Source organism: Amblyraja radiata, chromosome 10 (assembly GCF_010909765.2).
Source record: "Amblyraja radiata isolate CabotCenter1 chromosome 10, sAmbRad1.1.pri, whole genome shotgun sequence".
In the NCBI taxonomy this organism is placed as follows: Eukaryota; Metazoa; Chordata; class Chondrichthyes; order Rajiformes; family Rajidae; genus Amblyraja; species Amblyraja radiata.
The window spans coordinates 36,410,670-36,420,542 of NC_045965.1; the positions used below are offsets into that span (position 1 = coordinate 36,410,670).

The following is a 9,873-nucleotide window of genomic DNA, read 5'->3' on the forward strand; positions in this document are numbered from 1 at the left end:
AGGAAGTCACATCTCTGTGTGATGGACATTCGTGAATCAGGTGGGTCCTAATAACAATCCAGCAGTTTTGTTGTCATAGTCACTGATACTAGCTTTCTGTTTGTGATGATAATTACTTGAATTTAAACTTGGTGAGTGCCATGGGGGGGGGGGGGGGGGGATACATCCCATTCCAGTGAATGAATAGTCCTGGTCTCAGGAGACTAGTCCAATATTATACCCGCAATGATATTGTATTGTACAAAACCATATTTGTTGGAGAAGGCATGATGTACACTGTCATTAATAACACATCCTGGAGTTTCTTTCTTTGAAGAGTTCCAAAGTTGCTAAAATAAAGTGACAATTGGCTTATGTTTAAGGAACAAGTATATGAACTGCAATACATACTTGACCAATGTTAAACACAAAAGGGAAAGTGATGTTGCCCTGGTCTTTAAAATAAGTTACGGATATGGTTAGATCCATAGAGGAGTTACATAAAATGGCTGGGCAACATTGGAAACCTCACAATCGGGAGCAGTTTAGATTTCAACATAGGACAAAACACTAGGTAAAAGAGTAAGAAAGAACGTGAGAGTAAACTTGAGCAAAAAAAGTAACATTGTTGGGAATATAAAAAGGACTGCTAATGCTTCTGCGGAAAATGAAAAAAAGAAAATGATTAGTGTAGATCAGGACAGCTACAGTCACAAGAGAGATACTTCATCAGGGAGAATGGAGAAATGAATGAGCAATTATCCAAATACTTTGTTGCTTTCAAAGATGAAAATGCAAATAATATTTCAGAAATGTTACATTTGTAGTCGCAAGAGTTTGGAAGAATGAGATGGGTTCTAATGCATGAATTCTATCAGGACTGATCAGACTGGTCATAGGAAGGATGCTTCCCTTGGTGCCAGTATCTAGAATGATGGGTCACAGTTGAGTGGACACGATAAGAGATTCAGGACTGAAGTGAGGAGAAATGTCTTCACACAAAGAAGGGTGAATGATTAGAAATCAGGATGTAAGTGGGCTCTAGAAGCCAAGCCAATGAATATATTTAAGAAATATATTTCTATATGCGAATCAAAGAGAATGGGAACAGGAATATGTTAAAATGACACATGCTTAGCCTTGATGGTGTCAAATGGCGGAATAGGCGTTAATGGCAAAATCATCTATTTCTGTTCATTTTGTCTTTTTTCCAGTGATTGGAAACTCGGCGTCTCAACTGAGGACTGAATGGAAGAATTCCACAAAGCAGTGATCTGTAATGTCATGGAGAACATGATGTGAGCAGCAAATACAATATTCTATGTGAAGAAGTGCAGGTAATTCATTTATTTACATGAAAATGTTTTTTTGAAGCCTTTGGATGGTGAGGATGTAAAATTAGACATGAAATTATATTTAATCTCCTAAATGTGCTAAATGTTGTTTATTTTAGTTTAACAATTGTTTTAAAATCTAACTTTTCGACATGATTCATTATAACTTTTGGAAGCATCTTTGCATTTAGCGATTTTAAGATCATGAGCATTTCTGACATTTTAATTCCAATTGTAACATCTGCATATTTTTGGAAATTTTGTGAAATTATTTGACATTTACAGCTGTAAATTTTGTAACTTGTTGCTACACACTTGCACTTTCAGCTCTTTTGTCATTTAGTTTCTTCTGACCCTTCCCCTATCAACAGTTCTTCCCATTTGCTCCCTTTTCCTACTTCACATTTTCTTGACATCTTAAAACTTGTTTCTTTTCTATTTCCAGTTTTGATGAAATGATCTGAAGCATTGACTTGGTTTCTCTCTCCACTGACATGTTCTGGTCTGCATTATCTTCAGATTTCCAACATCTGCAGTTTTTTTGCCCTGGTATTAATAGCCACTATTTGCATCTCTTGACCACTGACAAGGCCTCGATGGCAGGAATCACACTGAGGGTCCACCTACCGACCAAGAAAAAGACATGGACAGCCCTTGAGATAGAATAATTATCCATAACTATAGCACTATAGCTTTTCCATTAACTGATGCAGTTGCCAAATTCCAGTCAATTGCCTTGGTCCATTTATTTTGAAAATGTTTTTGTTAAGTGGAAAGTTATTGAAAATCCCTGTTGGCTTTGGCTTTGTTGAAAACTACTGCCATAATTATTCAGCAGATGAAAAGCGAAGTTTAAATGTCATCTGGATGCTGCCTGATTTACAATTGTGTTTGTCTGGGACTATATTTTAGTCTGCTCTGACCACAATTAATCTGATTACATTTGAATTGTGTTAGAAATAAAATGCAGTATTGAGATAAAAGGAAAGACTAGGCCACGTTTCCCCCCCAAAAAATAACAGGATTTAATTTCCACAAATATTGCTGAGTGTCCTCTGCACTCACTAGAGGTGAGTCAAAAGGGTGAAATATAGGGACAAAAGTGAACATTATTGCTTAAGGTAGAGCATGATATTGGATCTTTTCCTCTCTGTCTTTGCGCACGAGAGATTTTGATCCAGTCTCATTCGGTCGGACCTCTTTCTAGATTTTCCTTATTATAATTACATCAGCCCTTGCCCTGAGCCAAGCTTTTGAGAAACAAGCCAAATCCAGTCAACTCATTTTATAGGCTGGTTCAGAATATTTATTAAATTAGGTCTGTTTCAGGAAACTTAAAAGATAGTGACAAAATCACTTGGCCAAGACCTTTTTTCAAAAAAAAAATTCTTATCTTATCTGGTTCAAATTAAAGAGTTCATCGAAGTCTTTGGAGAATACGTCAGTGCAAAGATTTTATGCAGATAATGGGGAAAAACAATTACAGACAAGAATGTTATGTTCAATATAGTTCAATGTAATTATGTGTTATTTTCTTATTATTTTCAGACAGAGAAGCAAAACCAACTGCTGTAAAGTCCAGAAGCAAAATATAACAGATGCTGGGCATAAAAACAGAAAATGCTGGAAAACATAGGAATCTGAGAAAATAACAAAATCAATGCAGGGGTGGACGATCTGGTCTCTTCAACCTACTCCAGCATTAAATATCTTGGCACTATCTTTCCATACCTATTTGTTAACTCTTTTAATATCCAAACATCTATCAATCAGTGTTGATTTTCACAGCCCCCTGGGTAGTGAACTCCAAAAATCCCTTTGGTGAAGAAATGTAGTTTAGTTTAGTTTAGAGATACAGTGCAGAAACAGGCCCTTTGGCCCACTGAGTCTGTACTGGCGAGCGATCCCTGTACACTAGCACTATCCTACACACTAGGGACAATTTACAATTTTACCAAAGCCAATTAACCAACAAACCTGTACACCTTTGGAATGTGGGAGGAAACCAGACCACCCAGAGAAAACCAACATGGTCATGGGGAGAATGTATAAACTCCATACAGACAGCACCAATAATAAGGATCGAACCAGTCTCCGGCACTGCAAGGCAGCAGCTCCACTGCTGCGGCACTGTGCTGACCCTAAATTTTTCTGAAGTAAATGTCCAATCCCTTGTATTTTGACTGTGAGGGATACTGAACAGGTCAGGCAGGGTCCCTTTGTTAGTCCCTTTGCATTAAAGCATATCTAGTGGTTAAAGTCTATCAAAGTTTAATTACAACTTTACGTTGCCACCCTCCAATCTCAAAGACATCATGACAAATAATAAAGCAGAAAGAATATTTGGGCTTTGAATTTACCTAATATTTTGGAATATCAAACAAATATTCTCCAAGGCAAGAAGTTGAGATTCTCTTACTAGAATGAGGTAATGAGAATGATTAATTTTGGACAAAAATGTAGCATGGTATTGCTCGGCTTAATTCTGTACATGGAATAATTAGTTACCTTCATTAACACAGCACATCCTGACTAATTTTGTTTCAGTATTTGCTACCAGTAGATGACTGAATTAAGTGTTAGATTGAGGAAGGGAAAATCTTGAAAATTCAACTACCATTTAAATGGACGATAGACACAAAAAGCTGGAATAACTCAGCGGGACAGGGAGCATCTCAGGAGAGAAGGAATGGGTGATGTTTCGAGTCCTGCTGTCTGAAGAAAGGTCTCGATCCAAAACATCATACATTCCTTCTCTACAGAGATGCTGCCTGTCCTGCTGAGTTACTCCAGCTCTTTGTGTCTATCTTCAGTTTAAACCAGCATCTGCATCTGCAGTTCCTTCTTACCATTTCCATGGGATTGGTTTGAATAAATTTACTCAGGATTTACATCCTGATTTATTGTCAACAGAAACAAAAGCATTTTTAGAAGGTACTGATCTATCTGAGATGATAATCTCCAAAACAATATATTAACCAAAAAAGACAAATCTGCCAAATTTCAGATTTACAATCATATAGTCTACATTCTTTTCATTCACTTTTAATTTTATGTTCTATACATTTCACTTATTCATTTCATATATTGATCATGTATTGAGCATTCCATTCATTCTCCTTATTTCCTTATTATTCAGTGGTCTAGCAACCCTGTCATGAGTATATTCATCATCTCTCTCTCTCTATTGACCCTGAGATGTTACCAGTGGGGTTTCTTCTTCCACTGTAATTATTGAACCCGATGGAGAAACCTGGGACTTTGACTCCAGAACAATGAAAGATTAGATATAAGGATTTAAATAAGGTTAGTTTTGCGATTTATAGGAGACTATGAAGCCATGCTGTTCACCTGATGTTGTTGTCTCCACAGTGATAATCATTTAATTGTTGCACGATTCTGTCAAAGTATGAATTGTTGATGTGCATCTTTCATAATACATTAGGCTAATATGTTTGCTCCTATGGGTGCTTAGTGCTTGGGTTTGAGAGAACCAAACAAGACTTTGAAAGGAGGATATGGCGAATCTTCGAGGAAGTTTGGTTAATCTTTGAGGGAAGATGGAACGTTTTGAGGGGAAACAATGAAATCTCCATGTTCGACATCCCATCCTGTGCTTTAGTTATCAGAGTTGCGTGTAGTAAGCATTTACAATCAATAATGGATGATGCACTTGATAGACAATTGGTGTCTTTCCAGTGCATGGTGTTTTATCATTGCTTGAAACTTAAATGGCACAAACATTGCTATTTTTTTAATTGGACCAATTTTAAGTTCATTTATAGCCTGTTGCACACCAACATGACTAGCTTGATTCAACGTAGTACGTAATGTATATTGCTAATAGAGTTCATTTAATACCCTTATATGTTATAATTGGCTTGTATGCACCATATTTTCTGTGCAGGTCTTTAACCCCAAAATATTTCCCTTCATTGGTTTCTGGAGATTACAAATTCACTGCGATTTTTCTTGTAAACACAACTTGTCAAAAATTAAAATTTGAGATTTTTTTTTGACAAGGGGACTGAAACTTTTGATCATATCACATCTGATGTACATTGGGTCTCTTTCAACACACCTACAATTATTTATGGCACACGCACAGTGTATGAACAACAGAGGACGTGTTTCCAGCAGGAAATTCCTGTCCACAATAATTACTTTACCACACATGAAGAAGCCAATGTGGCTACACCACAGCTTTCCAAATCCCTGGTGGTCCCCATACAGTTTCTGGTGCCAATATCATTAAACAGCCCCACACAAATAAAGTTGCATTTTAATTAGGATTGAGCTTTTTCCCCCAAGTCATTTCTGTTGCACATATGTGGCACTGCGATAGTATCCATCAATACTCTGATGGCATTTGGATTTCGATAAACTGCATATTTTGCTTAAGTGCCAAATATACATAAATACAAGATAAAATATGTATTTTTCCGGTAATATGCTGTGTTTGATTCTCTGTACATATTTGAATAAAGATTTATTTCTTAACCATAATGTCCATGCTCGATTTGTCTGTTCAATTAATAAATATTTTAATTGCTATATTTATTTTGGTAGAACACTAACAAAATAGTGTAGACTCATGTTCCTTTAAAACTGAAAAGTCTCTTCCCAAAGAAGAAAAACATTTACTTGTTGGCTCTTAACTTAAAGCTGGCTTCATGAAAGATTAGGAAGATTTCCTCATTGGGGCATTTGTTTAAGTTATGGAAATTTAGCTTTACAATTACAACAGTGTTTGTCAAGGAACAGCTTTAAATGGAATTATTCTAAGGAAAGAAAACATTTATATTGGAGGTGATTTTCTTCCCCTCAGAAGTTAATACTGTTCTGTTACTGAGTATTATCAGTGGAGATGATGAATGAAACTTAGTTGGAAACAATGAAGAAAATGATGGTTGAAGAAAAGGAGAAAGGCACTCTCACTCAGAGTCACAAAGAACAACATAGGAAGTCCTAAAGAAAAATCTCTGACGAAGATTTTTGGTTGGTAGAAAAGTCTCAGTCATACAGAGGAGAAGGGCTTGGTAAAGCAAAGAGACTGATAGACGCCACCAATTTGCTTATCAGCTCACCTCTGGACCTTTACTTTGAACTTATATAATTAACTAATTTAATTAATTCATTAAAAAACTAATTTAATTTGCCTTGCTTCTGTAAAAAATATTCTATAAACTGCTGCAGCACTTTCACATTTGCTGCCCTTCTTCCACCTTTTTTCACCACTTTCAAAAGGTTCTTTAAAATCTGATGTTCACCACAGTTAATGCCCTTCCTTTAAGTTCAGCATCCATATTTCTCATTTCAGTAAAGCACTCCCATATGGAAGGCACTATGTAAATGTAAACTGTTTTTGGTACATCATAAGAACATAAGAAAGAGAAGCAGGAGTGACTAAATGACCCGTTGAATCTGTTCACCATTCAACAAGCTTTTCAAGAAGGAACTGCAGATGCTGGAAGATCGAAGGTACACAAAAATGCTGGAGAAACTCAGCGGGTGCAGCAGCATCTATGGAGCGAAGGAAATAGGCGACGTTTTGGGCCGAAACCCTTCTTCAGACTGATGGGGGGTGGGGTGGAGAAGGAAGGAAAAAGTGAGGTGGAGGAGCCCGAGGGCGGGGGGATGGGAGGAGACAACTCGAGGGTTAAGGAAGGGGAGGAGACAGCAAGGGCTAGCAAAACTGGGAGAATTCAACGTTCATGCCATCCGGACGCAAGCAACCCAGGCGGAATATGAGGTGCTGTTCCTCCAATTTCCGGTGTTGCTCACTCTGGCAATGGAGGAGACCCAGGACAGAGAGGTCGGATTGGGAATGGGAGGGGGAGTTGAAGTGCTGAGCCACCGGGAGTTCAGGTAGGTTATTGCGGACTGAGCGGAGGTGTTCAGCGAAACGATCGCCCAACCTCCGCTTAGTCTGGTTGGGCGATCAACAAGCTTTTGCAGGTTTGTCGATGCTACTCCACTTTATTGCTTGGTCCTGGGTTCTTGATTTGCTTAAAATCTGAATATCTATGGATCTCAACATTGTATGTATTTAATAACACAGCATTCAAACGTCTCCAGGGAAAGGAATTCCAAACATTTACAATTTTCACTGAAAAAAAGTCCTCCTCACCCCAATCGTAAATGTGCAACCACTTATTCTGAGAAAATGACTTTTAGTTCTCCACAATGGCTAACTTAAAAACAGAGATTGATGGGTTTCTGGATATTAAGGGAATCCAGAGATACGGGGATAGTGCAGGGATATGAGGTAGAATTGATAGTGCTGAGGTAGAAGACCAACCGTGGTCCTACTCACATTCCTGCATACACATTGTCGGAAAAGCAGAAAGTTGGATCCCTTTCCGGATCCTTTAACTGCAGTTATATCCTCTCAACCACTGACTAAGTGTGCAGTATGTAACTTCAGAGGTGAGAGCGACACTTATTAACTGGGGCAGAGAAATCCAAAGGTTAATGAGCCTCTTCTGCTTTCGCGTCCATCTTCCATGTTTCAAATGTTTAGAGATACAGTGCGGAAACAGGCCCTTCGGCCCACCAAGTCTACGTCAACCAGCAATCCCCACACATTAACCCTACCCGACATACACTGGGGACAATTTTACATTTATACCATGCCAATTAACCTACATACCTGTACGTCTTTGGAGTGTGGGAGGAAACCGAAGATCTCGGAGGAGGTCACAAGGAGGACGTACAAATTCCATACAGACAGCACCCATAGTTGGGATCGAACCTGGGTCTCTGGCGCTGCAAGCGCGGTAAGGCAGCAACTCCACCGCTGTGCCAACTTGCCGCCCGAATGTTGACATCGCTATCATCGTCCTTCCTGAAAAGGACACAAGGTCAATCAGTGGGAACCATCACATTGCAATAGATGATGGTGGTAGCAGAATTAGCTCAAGATACTTCCAGTTTCCAGCCCCGCGACATGGACACTTCTGCTATGACATGAGCCTCTGAGGAAAGAAGTTCGTCCTCATCTCAATCTTCACTGGATTACCCTACATTCCAAAATTATGCCCTGAGCTTTAGATTTTCTCATGAAGGGGAATGTCTTTTTGCCTCTACTTTTTCAAGTACCCTCCGAGATGTTGTCTGACTAGCAGGTGGGTCACAATTTGGAACGTTCCATAATGTTTCTAAAATAAAAATAAAAATAATGGAAAGCGCAGCAGGTCGTACAGCCTGTGTGGAAGCAAAGTTAAGGTTTCAGGTCAAAACCCCCTTTTCAGAACTGGGGAGAAAAAACATGTTGGTGTCAATCTACAGGGTGGCCAGGTGATGGATGCGTTGGACAAGGTAGATATCTCTAACAGGGTGAGATCAATGCTGCCCTGGGTTTCACACAAAGAGTGGTGAATCTCTGGAACACACAGAGAGTCGTGAATCTCTGGAATTCTCTGCCACAGAAGGTAGTTGAGGCCAGTTCATTGGCTATATTTAAGAGGGAGTTAGATGTGGCCCTTGTGGCTAAAGGGATCAGGGGGTATGGAGAGAAGGCAGGTACAGGATACTGAGTTGGATGATCAGCCATGATCATATTGAATGGCGGTGCAGGCTCAAAGGGCCGAATGGCCTACTCCTGCACCTATTTTCTATGTTAAACTGGAAACATGATTATCTGGTCAATCATTTAGTGGGGTCAGTTATTCAAAGCAATGCAATGAGCGTAGTTGGACTTGGGGAGTGAGATCAGAGGCAAAGGAGTGTAAGAGTTGTTAAATGCAGGAGGTGTCCAGAAGTCAGATGGAAATGAAAAGAGAAAAAAAAACTAATCTCACAGATAGAGAAACTAAGCAGCTGATGTTGACAAATTCAATATTCATGCAGATGGCTGCAATGTGCCCAGATGGATGATGAGGCATTGTTCCAAAGCATACTTTGGCCCACATTATAACAGTGGAGGAAACCACAGATAGGTCAGATTGGGAGTGAAATGAAGAATTAAATTGGCAGGCAACAGGAAGTTCAGCGTATTCCTGAAATGTTAACTCTAGTTTTCTCCCCACCAATGCTGCCTGCTCTGCTGTTTTCCAGCATTTTTTGGCTTTATTTTTGGATTTTCAGTATCTGCAGATTTTTCAATTTCCAAATATTTGTGAGTTATATACTCACAAATATATGAGTATATATAATTTGGAAGTTTGACTGGGCTGGATGCAACTTTATTGTGTTTGAAATTGGTGTTGGGATTAATGCTGGGTATCCAATGTGATTTTATTCTGTGTTTCAAAGCAGTGCAGTTCATAGAACTGAATGGCTTGCTAAATTGTAATTGAGAAAACAATTAGGAGTTGGCTATAATGTTGTACGTCTGGAATCATAAGAAAAGATTTAAAAATGTGGCAGATTTCCTTCTCTGAACCAGATGGATTCTACAATAATTGAAAGTTCCACGGACACCATTACTGATACCAGTTAATTTCTTAATTTTAATTAGCCACACTTAACCTCCCAAGCATTCGATATGTATTTGTTGACAACTTTGTGCAATCTTTTGGTATGTTTCTGTATGTTAAAGAAGCTGTATAGATGAATA

At 38.8% G+C, this 9,873-nt stretch overlaps 1 long non-coding RNA gene across 1 annotated transcript in view; it reads left to right on the forward strand.

Moving 5' to 3' along the window:
• LOC116977791 overlaps positions 1–9,301 on the forward strand; it is a 9,760-nt gene extending 459 nt beyond the window's left edge. Inside the window, exons 1-3 of the long non-coding RNA XR_004413304.1 lie at positions 1–1,316; positions 2,862–3,152; positions 9,291–9,301. The exon at positions 1–1,316 is cut by the window's left edge and continues 459 nt beyond it. This is a non-coding gene — a long non-coding RNA (uncharacterized LOC116977791). The remainder of the gene's footprint in view (positions 1,317–2,861; positions 3,153–9,290) is intronic.
• Positions 9,302–9,873: the final 572 nt, after the last annotated feature.